The 10,092-nt window shown below is 53.7% G+C and overlaps 1 protein-coding gene across 1 annotated transcript in view; it reads right to left on the reverse strand.

Annotated features, from left to right (window-relative positions):
* ZNF469 (zinc finger protein 469) overlaps positions 1-8,811 on the reverse strand; it is a 187,844-nt gene extending 179,033 nt beyond the window's left edge. The window contains exon 1 of the mRNA XM_045582609.1: positions 8,564-8,811. The gene's annotated coding sequence lies outside the window, so the exon portion shown is untranslated. The remainder of the gene's footprint in view (positions 1-8,563) is intronic.
* Between the last annotated feature and the right edge of the window lie 1,281 nt (positions 8,812-10,092).

Genomic DNA, 10,092 nt, shown 5'->3' on the forward strand with positions numbered 1-10,092 from the left:
GGTCTGATCTGTGGTTAACAGGAGGTGCAAAGCCTCCAGCTCAGGGCGTGGGGAGGGCGGGCGGCCAGGAAGGGCTGGCCCCTGTATGGGCTCCAGCGTGTGCTTGGGAGGTGGGGGAAGGGGGAGACACTCGCATGCAAAAGGAGGGAAATGGGAATATAAGACCCGTCTCTTGAGCCAATCTTGCCAGGAGACAACTCAAACAAATGAGCTATTATAATGGACAGAAATAGAGGTTAACATCCCAAATTCTGCAGACAGGGAGGGGCATACAGAGACAGTGAGGAATTGAGGAGTGACTCTCGGGACTTCGTCATTCATGGTGCAGAACCAACAATTACTGAGGATTCCAAGAGGGTGCGGGCATTGGCCTCCTGTCACTCACCCAGGACAGCAGCCCGTGCCCTGGGGCACCTGAGGCCTGGGCTGACGCCTCTTTCTTTGCCTTTGTCCCAGAGTCTGGGGCACGTGGCAGGCATTTGTCACATGGACACGGGTGAGTGCTGAGAAGGAGGGGGGGGCAGTGCGAGGCCCAGCTGTCAATCCCTCACTTGCTTCCCAGAGCCCAGGGAAGGTCCAGGGGGGAAAGCATCCTAACTTCTGCCCAAATTCCTGATTTTTTTTACCTTCCTTGTGAGTCAGGCTGGGATAAATCTGCACTCCGGCCAGACCATCCCAGCCTTTATCTGATTGGCACGGGGCCCTGCTGACAGCCACGCGGGGTTTGGGAGGGCTTCAGGACACAGAGAGATAAACACCAGCGATGACTAGACTCCACGTTCTGTCGGGGAGAGGGCTGCCCTCCCTCTCTTATTAAACACCCACCAGCTAACCCAGCCGTGGCCACCCAGAGGCGCTGTAGTTCAACCTCCCCAATGAGGAGGGTCCCCTGGAAGTTGTTACACCCAGAAGAGAAGGCCGGCCCCATAAGCTGGCCCGGGCAGCCCCTTGGCACCCTCGGTGGGTGACCAGAGCTGAGTCCTTCTTCAGTGTGGCTCCTTGCCCCTCTGAGCTGAGGGTATTCCTGCCCCCAAGCTGCTCCTCAGTGCCTGGGAAGCCTGGTTCTGTGGGGCATTAAGCCCCAGCCCATCTTTAATATTTAACGTTGACAGTTTAATCCTGTGAATCACTTGAGAGGGAAGCTGAGATCATTGTCATCCGAATGCTAACCTCTCCTGGGGCTCTCACTGGGAATCTACAGTGATCTCAGGCACGGAGGGTCTCTGACGCCGCTGCTTGGGTGGGTGGGTATCCCGGCACCTTCAGGCTCCACAGCATCTTCCTCTGGGTTCAGGAGCACACGACCCCTCAGATGGACCAGCCCCACCAAAACCAGTGAGCTCACTCCCACAGAAAAAAGACAATTTCATGTTTCAGAAAAACAGCAAAAGTTCCCAGGGAAACCAGATGTGGAAAACCCACTGACGAACGGGCCAAATCCCCAAACCGAGGTTCAGAATTGCAGAGGGTTCATGTGGCACTGAGGGTTTGGGGGACAAGAGAGCAGAGTGAGAAGGCAGAAGGTCCACCAATGCACAGACCACGCTGCGCAGACCACAGCAGCGCGCCCCGCACCATGCCAACAAGCAGGCCAGGCTCTCGCCGGCTTCGGCTCCGTTCCACCTGCCGGGCAGGGACAGTCCCCGCACTGATGTGCCAAACTATTCCCCGGCTGTTTTGTCCCTGAGCATCTTGGCACATTCAGACCAGCACTGCTTCCGCAGGTCGCCTTCCCCTCAGGAGGAGATGAGCCAATCAAAGGCTCCGGTTTTGACTCCCATTTCCGACCTCTGCCAGATAGAATTTTTTTTTTTTTTTTTTAGATTAATCAAACTCTCTTATCAAAACCAAACTTTTGCCGAAACCGGTTTGGCTCAGTGGTAGAGCGTTGGTCTGCGGACCGAAAGGTCCCAGGTTCGATTCCAGTCAAGGGCATGTACATTGGTTACCGGCACATCCCTGGTAGGGGGTGTGCAAGAGGCAGCTGGTCGATGTTTCTCTCTTATCGACGTTTCTAGCTCTCTATCTCTCTCCCTTCCTCTCTGTAAAATATTAATAAAATATATTTAAAAAAACAAAAACAAAAACAAACTTTTGCCCTGACTGGTTTGGCTCAGTGGATAGAGCGTCCACCTGCAGACTGAAGGATCCCAGGTTCTATTCTGGTCAAGGGCATGTACCTTGGTTACAGGTACATCCCCAGTAGGAGGTGTGCATGAGGCAGCTGATTGATGTTTCTCTCTCAGCGGTGTTTCTAACTCTCTATCCCTCTCCCTTCCTCTCTGTAAAAAATCAATAAAATATATATTTTAAAAAAACAACCCTCTTTCAAGTCACCTGTCACTAGGGAAACTAACTGCTCACGTTCAGACACCTGTGTGTACAGCTTCCCTCCTGCAAAAACCTTGGTCAAGGTCTTCCTTCAGTCTTTTCTAACTGTGCTGGCGTGGGTCCCGCAGGCCGTCAGCCTCCTCCTTGGATGACTGGAAGGGCTGGGTCTGCGAAGGCTGACAGAGCTACGAGGACAGGGGTACAGCTTCCCTCCTGCAGAAACCTCCAGAACAAGGCACACAGGCTTCCAAACATGCAGCAGGTAAGGGCAGCTGTGGCCCAGTGGGCCTGCACTTGGCGGGGCTGTGGCCATGCCAGCCTACTCTCCCACCAAAGCAGAAACCCCATCCATGCCCTCCTAGCTGCCACTGATCTAAGAAGGGCTGAGGCACAGAGCCCAGGGAAGCAGCTGGTCAGGTGGTCAAGGGGGTCCAGAGGGAAAGACACATGGACTTTGCTCAAGGACATGTCAGTTGCATTCTGGGTAACTTTGCACACCTGCCTGACCCATCTGCCAAGAAGAGTGTTTTCAGGGTCAACTCAACCCATCATTGTGGTTTCTCCACAAACTGCCGACCGCACCTTTGGATGGGCTGTTCCCCACCACGCCCAGGTGCAGCCATAGGTGTGGAGGCAGTTCCGTCCTCTCCTCCTGAAGTATCAGGGAAACCAGTAAGTGGGACTAGAATCCACGATCCCAATTCCACTGTCAATGACGCTTAGAAACACCCAGAATTTCAAAATGTAAGACATGGGGAGCCCCTTCCAAATGAAGGCACAGCAAACAGGAAGTAGAAAGGACCACGAGAAAGGGCCTCCACCATTGGGGGTCCCGATCCCACCAATGCAGCCCACAGTTCCCCAAGCAGAGTGTGAGCCCAGGGGAAGGGCCAACCTCCTATAAATTCTCTCAGGGACCCATCGGGGACAGCAGGTCTGAGATGTGCGGGGTGGCTGGGTGGTCACTGGATACTTTGGGCACAAAGAGTTACTAGAAGAAGCATGCAGATGCCATTGCTGGAGGAAGCAGTGTGTGGGGAGACAGGGGGGAGGACATCACACACACCACACATGTGCACACACACACGCTACACATGTGCATACACAACACACAACCACACGTGTGTATGCACAACACACATGTACACACTAGACCACACATGTGCACAGCCACTGCGTGCGTGTGAGCACACACCACACGTGTGCATGTACACCACACATGTGCACACATACCATGTACGTACACACCACACATGTGCACTTATGCTCAGACACCACGCACATGTGTGTGTGGCACACACCACATATATGTATACGCCGTGTGTGTGCGTACATGCTCGGGTATTACAAATGTGCACATACCACATGCGTGCACATACTCCACAATGCTCATATACCACACACATGCTCACTCACAGCATATATGTACACATCGACCACACATGGTCACAGGTATTCACACACATGTTCACACACACTCACACGCTCACTCACAGCATATACGCTCATGCTCTCTCAGGCACAAACTGCATTACAAGGAGCCCCACCTTGGACTCAGGAGGGCTCCCGCCTGTCCCTGCCCTTCAGCCTGTCCTCACTGCAGCCTGCAGCTGGAGCAGGGAGAACTCTGCTCACTCAGAAACAGGTGAGGTTGTCAGGCCAGCAGTGTGCGGGCACCACGCCAGACAGCCACCAACACGTGCCCGGGGGCATCTGCCGGCTGACTTGTCTGTTGAGTGATGTCCACGTGGACACCCTCCACATCTGCCAGCTGACTTGTCTGTTGAGTGATGTCCACGTGTCCTCACCCCACCACATGGCTCATCGCAGGATGGAAAGCAAGCTGCTTGCTTCCTTTTCCTCGGATCACGTCTGTCATGTCTGCGGAAGCAGGCAGCTCCCATCAGCGCATCTCTTACTTCCGAAGTGGTTTGTTCCAGCGTCTAACAGGACATTGGTTTCCGGTGAACTGGGAACTCAGTGCAAACACTGCTCAGTCAAGGCCTTTGCAAAGCCTCTCGGGTATTTCTTCATGAGGAAAAATACTGGAAAATTGGTGAAAATGTTTACATTGATTTTATCTCTTTATCCTGGCTTGGCTTGTTATTTTCCTGCAGGTTGACTCGTTTTAGTGAGATGGAACATAAACCCGTTTATGTGTGAAGTCACGGAAAAGACTGCGACCCTTGGAGAAATGGCTGGCTCGGTGCTGTCTGTTTGTGCAGCACGGCAGATGGTTCAGCTCCCACCTAGCCCCCACGGCCAGCGTGGGGACAGCGCGCCCTCCCCACCCACGTGCTGGTCTGTCCTCCGGTACAAGCTCCAACCCCTGCTCCCAGCAATCAAGGGCTGTTCGAAAATTATTTTCCAGATCAATCTCAACTATTAAAATAATTCACGATAAAAAATAAAAAATCTGAAAGTAAAAATAATAAAACACGAAAAGTAGTTGTCTCTGGGTGGTTTTTCATTCTTGCCCTTTTATCGACTTTTCAGTTTCTCCAATTTCTTAATGGGAATGTGCTACCAAAAACAGAAGTTGAAGGTTTAGAAACTTCAGGGTCAGCTTCCAAAATCTGCTACAAAAATGTCTTTTCCCAGAGAGCACTTACTTCTCTGCTTGGGCTAAGTCACGGCAGAGCAAGAACCAAAGGGTCCCTTGAGCCCCCAGGGGCCGGGCTCCTGTGAGTGGGCGCTGTGATCCCATTGTCACAGGAAGATGAAGCCCGAGGTCCCAGGAGGCTCACATGTGCCAGGTGACAGAGCAACGTGGCCACCAGCCCAGGGCCACCTGGGCCTCCTGAGCTGGAGAGGCAGGAAGATCCTCCCGGAGCCCTGGGAGGAGCCAGCCCTGCTGACACCTGATTTCAGATCATTGCCTCCAGAACTTCCAGAGAGGTTTGTGGGCCTTGGCGAGGGCTGCCCCGGGACACCAACTCACTCTCGGCCTCTATTGGTGTCTGGTGATTGTGGGGGGATGGTCCCTTAGGGATGACAGGGTGGGAACTAGAGTGAGATACCAGGTGTCAGGCCCCTTGGGCCAGGCACATGGAAAATAGTAGAGAAGTAGGGAGCCCAGAGGTCAGGCATGGCTCTGAGGCATGAATTTCCTCCTCCTTCCCTCCACAAATGGGCACATAAGCCCAGCGGGGTGTCAGGCATGGTCCCAGGCCCTGGGGGGAGTAAGACAAGCCTGGCTCCTGCCTGTATGATACTCAAGGTCAGCAAGTGGGTTTCAGAAACACCCACTGTGAGAGCTTGCAGCCCTCATCTGGGCGTAATTGTAAAGTGTGGGGGCTCCAGAGACGAGGAGGGAGAAGGCATCTCTGGGGGGAGAGAATTCCTTTTCCAAGCTTTCTGTGGAGGTCTGGAATTTCAACTTGCAACCCTGCAGAGTAATTATTTTCCAAATGTCCTTTGCTTTGAAACCCACACTTCTGAACTCCAAGGTGAGGTGAGCAGGGATGGGAAATAGAATGCAAAGTGACCGAAGGACAAAGAAAGAGAAGTAAACAGAAGCAAGCATGGGGTGCAGCAGGGTGTTCATTTCATGTGCTTTGTGAGTGTTCCCACGGAGGGCACTGGGTGAGCACTCAGGGCCTGTCACATGCGTGCCCGGTGCTGCCATAACAAAGCACCACAGTCTGGACGGCCAAAACAACAGAAACCTGGTCTCCCACAGCTCTGGGCACAGGAAGCCTGAGATGTCTGCGTGGGCAGGGCTGGTTCCTTCCGGAGATTCTGGGGAAAGAACCAATTCCTGTGTCTCCCAGCTTCTGGGCCCCGGTGATCCCTGTGCGACTGGCTGGGAGATGCGTCACCCACTATGCCTCCTTGTCACATAGCCTCTCCTCCTGTGTGCCTTTTCCTGGTCTTATAAGGGCCGCCCCCTATGATCTCCCTTTAACCTGGTCAACAGGGCCTGCAAAGACCCTATCTCCAACCAGGTCACATTCATAGGTGCAGGGTGTGAGTACTGAGCATGTCCTTTGGGGGTACAGTTCAACCCACAATAACTGTCCACCAAGAGTCAGGACTTCGAGGAGCTCAAATATGTTTAGAACCCTCACACACACACCCCCCCCCCACACACACACACACTCACACACACCCCACACCCCACACATGAAATCCCTTGGTGTGGCTTCATGGGTGACCATTGTACAAGCCCGGAAAGGACTGTCACAGCAGCACGCCACAGCCCCAGCCACCCCATCGCCGGTGCTAGAGAGAGAGTCTCCAGGCTAGGCCAGCCCCAGGCCCAGCACCTGGCCCAGTACAGGCCCAGCAGCAGGCCCAGCCCCAGGCCCAGCACTAGGCCCAGCAGACTTCCAGGGAGCACCCAGCTGCTCCTCCTTCCCCTGTGTGCACTTACTTCCCCACAAAAGGCAAAAGTCCCTGCTCTCAGCCCGGCCCTGACCCATCCGTGCCCACCGATTCCCTTCTTTCACCCAGGAGAGGCTCCTTTATCTAAGTGGCCCCGAAGTGTGGTACACTGCGGGAGATTTTTAGGATGAGGGTAAAGAACGGGTCTTGAATTTAACTTTGGGGAAATCAGAATCGAGTAACTGCTGGGAGTTGGGCCAGAAGAGACTCACCAGGTGCCATCAAAAGTGAATTTAAAAATATTGAAAGAAATTCGAATCCGGGAAAGGGGACTGAGGAGTGGGGTGGAGTGCTGAGAGCCAGGCTCCTGTGCTGTGGGAGGAGCAGGGGCATGGCATGGGGACAACAGCCAGCCAGGGACAGCCATGTGGCCTCCCCTCCCAGAGTGACCAGGGCCAAAGCAGGAGGCGTCTTGTAAAAGGAGTCAAAATCCATGAGCCCAGAGGCACATACACACCTGTGCACAGACACACACATGCACACAGAGCCACATGCACACTTTCTCAGTCAGTCCTCACACACACAGACACCAGGTTCACCCACGCTCACCTCTGCTCACACTGATACTCACACACTCACCCCACACACTCACATCCTCACATCCTCACCCCTGCACACACACTCACACTCACATACTGGCCCCTGCTCACATACTCACTCATCACCCCTGCTCACACACTCACACACTCACCCCTGCTCACACACTCACACTCACACTCACCCCTGCTCACACACTCACCCCTGCTCACACACTCACCCCTGCTCACACACTCATACTCACACTCACACACTCACCCCTGCTCACACACTCACACAGATGCTTTCCTCTGCCCTTCTCCCCCAACATCCCATCATTATGATTTTTCCATATAACACTGCACATTTTTTTCTAAAATGCCCTCTTTTTTTCCACTCAAAGGCACAGCCGCAGAACCAGTTCTGGTGCTATACCCAGATATTTGTTGGGAATGGCCCGTGGACTGTGCGTCGTCAACTGATGGGTCATTCCACGGAGCTGCTCCAGGGTGGGCTGGCTGCACTGGACCTTTGCCTGGAACTCCCTCCCAGCCTGTCACTTGGCGCCTACTGACAATGACGCATCCTCCTTTGCTCTGCAGCCTGTTTTTGTGTAACCAATGCCCCCTCCCAAGTCTCTGAGCTCTGGGGGGCAGTAGCCCAGTCCTCAGCCTCCAAGGTCAGCCCCAAAGTCCCTGCTGAGTGAATGAGTGAATGAATGAATGAATGAATGAGGATGCCCTGGGGCGTTAACCCTCCCCTCTGACTGCCCTGGGGAGGCACTCTCTAGCCCCACTTGAGAGAACTGAGGCCCAGCCAGGTTAGACGCCTGCCAGGACACAGGGGACCTCATCGCCCCATTACACCCTCAGCCATGGGACACCCAGCACATGGTGAGGGATGGGAGGAAAGGGAAAGGCACAAAACAGGAGGAGCTGGATGAACTCAGAGGTCACCGCCTGCACAGACCTGCTGAGGCATCGCGAGGGACCGCACTGCAGAGCCCGGGCTCCAGGCCCCAGCTCAGTCCCTCTTGCTGTGTGGCCTTGTCCAGCCCCTCAACCTCTCTGAGCCCACCTCATCCTCTCTAAAACAGAGCTGCTGTTTTCTCCCTGGGACAAGGCCAGGGATGTGTGACTCATGGGAGCAGTGCCTCCTCCAGGCTGAGGAGGGCCCGCCAGAGTCCTCGTGGTGTGTGCTCTGGTGTTTGTTGGTGACACGAATCAGACAGAAAGGGGTGTTCCTTCCATGAGCCAGTATCACATACTTGAGACTCAATGCCCATGGCATTGGTGCTGGTGGTCACATTAAATGGGAAGTGACGACTCACCCCTGTGGCGTCTCTCGGTCCTCGTGTCCTAATCCCGTCCACGTGGCGTCCTAATACTGCGCGGACCCTGGGCTTCCGGATCAGGAAAGGACAGCCAGAGTCATGGGGAGGGCGGCCCAGCCCGGTGCCCAGGCTGGCATCCCAGGGCCATCACTCACCCAGCGGCTTGTGTGTGGAGGGAGCTTTGTCCTTCCAACCCCCTCCTCAGGATCTCTTGTTCTCAGGAGGGAACTCAGCTTCCTTCTGGCACCTGTGTAGGGAAGCAGCGGCTTCTTTAGTTATTTTATTTGTTTCAAGCATAGATACATAAGCACCACTCTTGCCATTTGAAAGATAACGATCCACATTATCAATGCTCAGGGAAACAGGGGAATGCGAACCATCGCCCAGCCGTCATTCAGTCATTCCGTCATTCAGTCATTCCATCATTCAACAAACATTCGCTGGGCCCCACACCTGGGGCTGTGTGGAGCTCCAGATTGTGTCACAAGAAGACAAATGATATTTGCACTCATGCAGCATGCATTCCTGGGCAGCGGTGGGGTGTGGGAGGTAGGTGGGTGAGTGACAGTTGAGAGTTTAAAAGCATAATGCAATGTATCGAAGGTGAAAAGATATGCCCAGGCCCCAGAATCTGTGGATGTGACCTTATTTGGAAAAAGGGTCTTTGCAGGTGTAATTAAGTAAAGGGTATTGAGATGGGATCATCCTGGATGTGGGTGGGGCCTAAATTCAATCTATATATATAAAAGCCTAAGCGACCAGCCAACCAGCCAACCAGCTGTGGTAGCTATGATACACAATGACCACCAGGAGGCAGACATTCAATGCATAGGCATGGAAACATGGAACAGACTGATAATTCTCGAAGGGGAAGGATGGGAAGAGATTAACCAAACATCTTATATGCACACTAAAGGCCCAGTGCACAGATTCGTACACCGGTGGGGTTCCTGAGCCTGGCCTGTGGGAATTGAGCTGAAATCAGCTCTCTGATATCTCCTGAGGGGTCTTGGATTGCAAGAGGGTGCAGGCCAGGCCAAGGGCCTCTACTGTGCTTATAAGAGAAGAGAAAGGATACACAAAAGAGGCCTGGGTCAATGGAAGCAGAAAAGGGAAGGGCATCTATAAGCAAACAAATACCTGGAACCACAGAAGCTGGGAGAGAGATGAGGAACAGATTCACCTGCAGAAACCCCAGGAGGAACCAAACCTGCCAACACCTTGATCTCAGACTCCGGGTCTCTAGAACGGTGAGGAAGTAAACTTCTGGTGTCTTAAGCACCATCAGCCCCAGTTATGGTCAGCCACAGGAAATGAATACCCAGGCTCTAGCTGACCTCAGGTGGCAGATATTGGCAGGCTGGATGGACAGTGGCTCTCACCTGGGACAGAGCTCTGGCAAGATCCCTCCTGGGCCACAGATTGGAGGGGGCATGCAGAAGGTTCCCTTCCCTCTGGATACTGCCCCATTCGTCAATTCGGCAAAACCCTGTACTCTGGCCCTATACTCCCCTCAGAGAAAAATA

Source organism: Pipistrellus kuhlii, unplaced genomic scaffold, assembly GCF_014108245.1.
Source record: "Pipistrellus kuhlii isolate mPipKuh1 unplaced genomic scaffold, mPipKuh1.p scaffold_m20_p_17, whole genome shotgun sequence".
Taxonomy (NCBI): Eukaryota; Metazoa; Chordata; class Mammalia; order Chiroptera; family Vespertilionidae; genus Pipistrellus; species Pipistrellus kuhlii.